General features: G+C 38.8%; 1 pseudogene; it reads left to right on the top strand.

Annotated features, from left to right (window-relative positions):
- The first annotated feature begins 4825 nt into the window (after positions 1-4825).
- Positions 4826-5710, top strand: part of LOC138035397 (uncharacterized) — a 2449-nt pseudogene continuing 1564 nt past the window's right edge.

Raw genomic sequence — 5710 nt, forward strand, 5'->3', positions numbered from 1 at the left:
ACGCCATTAGCTCTTTACTTTCTCTTTCGTTTGCCTCTTACCAGAACTTCATCCCAAACTAGATATTTGATATATTTTCCACAGAAGATAATGTAAGGAATCTTTACAAAAACACTCTGATTAACATTTACTCGCTTATCTGTTACTGAGGTTGCCCACAAACCACATTCATAATCAGGGGAGACACTTAGAAAACTGAACGACAAATTAAATTGCATAAATGTTCCTTTTCGAATTACGACTCCGTTTCTTCCCCGCTGTCAGTATCGAAAGGAGCTCCACGCTCTGACTAAAATTGCACGAACATTAATTAAAGCGAAACACTGGGTCGTGTATTGCATTGAGGAATCTTGAAAAATTACATGGATCAAGGCAGAGAGAAAGACGAATTGACAGGGCCAGATGGTGTTAAATCTTTACTCGAAGACGGCTCTGTTTTGAAAGAAGATAATGGAGGCAAATTATCACCTGGTCTAGATATCCCTGACAAGAATAATGCTATAGTCGGAAGTAGCGATGCACAAAGTTCTCGAACGCTTCAAAAGCGTAACCTTTTTCGGAGAAGCATGCAATTGTCAAGACATCTTTGGAAAAGCACAGATCACGGAAGTACCAAAAAGACGAAGAAAATTATCAAATGTGAAAAATCAATGGATGACGGAATGCTCTTGGCCGGAGCTAAAGAGATTGTGGAACATGAACTAACGAATTTCGACAGGCTGAATGAAGATATTCCTCAAGAATCGTTCAATAATAGAGCGAGAAGAGGAAGCATTTGCGAGGAGATAGAAAAGAAAATTTTTCAGGGAGAAGTAAGCTTGCATGAGATGCGTAAGGCCATGATAATCGAGGAAACTTTAAAAGAAAGATTCATATGAAAAGAGATAATGATAACTGGCAATATCCACCACTAAAGTTTCAATTAATTGCGAAGATATTAGCCATTCAATGGAAAAAGCGATGCCCAATTTTTACCATAATATAAGTTGTATTCACGGTCATTTTTTTGATTAAGTCAGAGTATCGGTTGACTTCCAGGCCAGGTTTGCTCAGTGTGTTCTTGGATAGGTTTCACTTTTCCCTACTAGCACGTTTGCTCTTGTAAGTATGTATTTATTTAGCTGGCCATATCGGAAAACACTTCCTATGATTCTACTATGTTTGTCGCCTAATCAGTTAAAACGATTCTGTTTTATTCGATTCTAACACTACACTGTACACTGCACCGTCATCACTGTCTCGAGTTTTAAAAACTCCCATGAATTGGGGCATAAATTTGTATGACGGATTTGCACAGACTCAGTTGTATTAATACATTTTAAAGTTGGTTTTAGATCTTGGAAATCAAGATAATTCTTAATTCTTTGCGACAAATTTTCAGTTTCCAAATACGGAATTATGGGTTAAATTTCGTTTTTATTCACAACCTTTCATTTTGCCTTGATATTAAAGGAAGTATTAAGGTAAAAGGCAAAGAAATTTCTTTGTCGTAGTTTAGAGGAAAAGATATGGTTTCACGGCGTAGCTGTTGTGAGTCCGTTTTGCGACCACTCATGCACCTCCAAACATTTCCCTTCATTTGTTTGTCCACAGGATACGATTGCGCTTGGAGGTTTTGTTTGAAGGAAACCCCAGTTTGCTAACTGAGCGGCAACTATAAGTTCACTCCGCAGAGATCTTAGCGTTCCTCCATTTTGTAAGACGCATTTCTCAATCTCGTCACCGGCAAATTGCTCTCTTTTGTGTATTTGGTGCGCGATGCTTGTAGATAGCATAATCAATTGTTAAAATGCTTGCGAATCTCGTAAACTTCGTCCCTTGTTTTGTTCTCTCTGTCGTCGAAGACAGTTACAATGGTACTAATAGGGAACTTAAGCAGCGACAACGAAATCGACGACGACGACGTTTGCGAACCGCGGTGGACTGGGTATAGGGTTTCGGTTTCAGCGGGAAAAACAAAGTTTAAGCATTTTAACCTCGGATCGTCGACGGATTTTTCGCTGGTGTACCCATTTCTCGTCATCATGGCATTTCCTTGCATACGGAACCCGCGCCCGCAGTGCGCGCGGCAGTCAAAACTGTGCTATCCTGTCAATCATTTGCCCTTTCACCGGAAACAGTGCATTTCGGTTGTGCGTGTCGATCTACAGGGGCACCCAACGAATCTGTTCCTCACTTTATCTGTTCCCCAGAGGAATCTTGCTGGCTGGCAAAAATACAGGTGTTTCGATGAGCTGGCTGGGAAAGTTTGTTATTGATAGAGGTTTTGCCTGGGAATTACTGACTTTTTCTAGCATTTCAATCCGAGGTGGCTGTAGAAACTCTGAAGACTGAGGACGACTAAAAAAAAAAAAAAAAAAGTGAACCCCTTCCCTCTCCCAAACATACGGCGGCTGGTCAGAGTGATTGCGCTTGCGGAAAAAAAACCTTTTTGTCCCGGTTTTGTCGCTTTTGTTCGGTCGTTTTGGATCGAGGGATTTGAAAGTGCGCGGAATTCCTGGCTGGGAAATAAATTTGATCAGCTGACTGGGAAACCAACCAATTTTATCTAGCTGGCTGGGAAATTTCTTGTGTGTCTTGCTGGGAAAAAGGAACAGATAATGTTTTCCCAGCAGCACTAAAAAACACCTGAAAATGCCTTAATAACATTTATTTTCATTAACTGGGGTATAATAATACATTTTCCAACAAATTGGTCGTTGGGTGCCCCTGGATCTACCCCCGTCGAAAGGAAGCGATTAAAGTCTTTATTCGCGAAGTTAACTCAAATAAATACATTATCAATACGGTTTTGCCGTCTTCTTACACTTGATTCGAAAATACCAGCCTGAATTCGTCTTAGATTAGTTAGAAAAAGCACAAATAAAAGCCAAAGCACAACAGCTTACGTTCGAATTCTGCTTGCCGACAACCCAAGTTTGTTGACAAAAAAATTGCCGCAAAATGTCTTAAATGGTTTTCTGGCTCTCTATTAATAGCGCTCACGTGCATTTTAAATGGAGTATCGGGAAAGAAAAATTGTCAAGCTGATATTTGTTTCGTATAAACATACCTTTTCAAGTAGCGAAAATTTGTATAAGCACTACAAAACTTTTACTAACCATTGCCCGAAGGAACACCTTTGAGAAGCTGCAAGGAAGCCGCTGATGAATTTTGCACAAAAACCTCGGCCCCTAACACCGGAAAGCCAGACTTGGAAAGTTTTTCAGCGGAAGGCTCGCTAAGGAAGAGTTTCTAGAGCTTGCCCTCCCGCAGGTCGCCAGAAAGGTGCAAACAAGCTGATTCATGTCTGAAAACAGCAAGATCTAGAAGGGGCAGTCAAAATGGTGTTTCTTGTATTGTGCGAAAATTTATTTTTCCCTCAATCCCAAATAAGAACTTGCTGTGTCTTGCAATTCAACAGTGAATTGCTATTGGGCCAATAAGAGAATCAACATCAACAAAGAGGCACTCCCAGGGGTTTGGGGAGGAAGAGAACATGGCTAATTTGAACTGGGGTACAGAGTAACATACATACATACATCCATACATACATAAACTTTATTTAACGTGGGTAGAAACACTTAGCTGAAGCTATTTTACAGGTTTTCCACAAAATAATATTGAAGAAAAAATAAATATATACATAAAAATGTAAGAATATGAATAAAATATCTAGTATCTAAAATTTCAAAATTTAGGTAACTAAAATTTAATGTTCCTCACTGGTTTTTTTAACAATATCAAAATATTTTAGGGAACAAGGGAAGAAAACCAATTTAAATTTTAGGGATCAAAAAGCTGGGAACAAGTTTGAAAGTAATTTGGGGAACAAGGAAACACAAGCAAATATTTAAAGGGAACAAGGACTCCTCTCCCCAGGAGGGCCTCATCAAATGTTCTGCCTCTATCCAACAGCTCAAACAAGCTATTCCAACAATTTTTGAATGACCAACAGGAAAAGAAGACTCTCAGAGAAATTAATTATTTATAATAACACTTTAGCATGCAAAACAATGCTCAGATGCTTACGAGCACCCTCATGTCCATGTTTGTAAAAAAGCACCGTGAAGTATTCCTTGTGGCTGGTTGGTTTAGGCATTGTTTCATTTTTCAACATTGGGCAAAACCAAATCAACTCCATTCTCAGAGGGCACTGGCGAAAGAAGCTTGAACAAAAAACTGGCCTTAATCCAATTCTCCCAAGATAATCTTTACAGAATAAGATTATTGAAGGAACACTTTTGAGTGCCAACCTTAAGCCTTTTAAAACAAGTGCAAACAATATTAATAGTCTTTAAATTCACAAAATGTCAAACAGCATATTTTAGTCTCATATTCAATTAGATTTGGCTGCAATATTCCTTAAAACTACGCAGAACTATTTACCATAAAATGTGGAACATTTCCTGCCTATCTAAATATGCCGCAAAAGGGCTCCAAAAAGCAACCAGTTAAGTTTTTAGATAAAGATACACAATACCTAAAAAATAAATTACTTGATGTGATCAAGACATTGAATGACCAAGCAATAAACAAATGGCAGCAATGTATGTTAGGTTCACAAAGTGGGGAAAAAATATTCCTCAACTGATGTTTCAATATGCATTTAAATAAATTTTCTATCAACAATTCAAGGGACTGACTTTTCACTGGTATTGATTAACATTTCCATGATAAGTTTGAAAGTGAATCTGGCAACCACAGTGCCCTATGAAAAGGGAAATAACTTAAACAAACTCTTTAAACTAACATTTTACAAGGGACACCATTGTTGATGCCCTGCGAAGAACAAAGATTAAATTGAAAGAAGAGTTGGTCTGAGTTTATCTACAATGGACAGTTAATGGCTGCATTCACTAATGTAGAGAACAAACACATCAAGTTTCTTCTCAAGCAACCAGGTGTTCAAGGAGCTATTCAATTTCCAAAGAACTATGGTAGTGTACAACAGTACCTGTACCTGGCCTGAAACTGAGACTTGTGGAGCCAAACAACTTGTTGAGCTTAGCACTTAAACTGGGTAGATAATTATGTCAACAAATATTGTCTATTCAACCAACAGTTTCTCCTAATTTTGTGTACCATTCGCTTGTTGGTTTCTTAATAGAAAAATCGCTAATTCAATTAAGGATTCAAGTTCTTTAAAATCATCAAAGTTACTTTGTGCCACCAGGAACAAACGAAAAAATACAAGCACTGAAGACAAACTGCTCAAAAATGCACGACTCCCTTTGAAACAGGCCGGGGATCCTCGAGTCACTAGAAGGCTAAGTGCTGCATGCTACGTGGATGTTTGCAGAACAATCGCAAGTTGTAATCACTGAACGAAAACTCCACTCCAGATCAGATAGACGATGGTCACACCCAACAGGATTGTTTGTTGTCTGGCACAGCAGATGAACGAAAAATTGTTCCCCTCGCTATTGAAGTTCCAACCCGATAAGACCAATCTTGCCCAAATACAACAACAATTTGGGCAGGCAAGCTCATCAAAAGCCATCGAAGTCGGCATAAAGCGGCATAGCGCTTCACCTGAAGTTCGATCATGACGGACACAAACAAGAGCTGAAAAAACTTCATATGGTCAGAGGACCAAATTTGATTGATCAGTTATCGGACATCAAAGTGCTGAACAAACCAAGGCATTTCGTCGTAAAAATGTTCACTCAGCAACGTCTTCTTCTTCTACATAATAAAGTTCAAAAAACGATCGTGGTTGTTAATCACA

Source organism: Montipora capricornis, unplaced genomic scaffold (assembly GCF_036669925.1).
Source record: "Montipora capricornis isolate CH-2021 unplaced genomic scaffold, ASM3666992v2 scaffold_378, whole genome shotgun sequence".
Lineage (NCBI taxonomy): Eukaryota > Metazoa > Cnidaria > Anthozoa > Scleractinia > Acroporidae > Montipora > Montipora capricornis.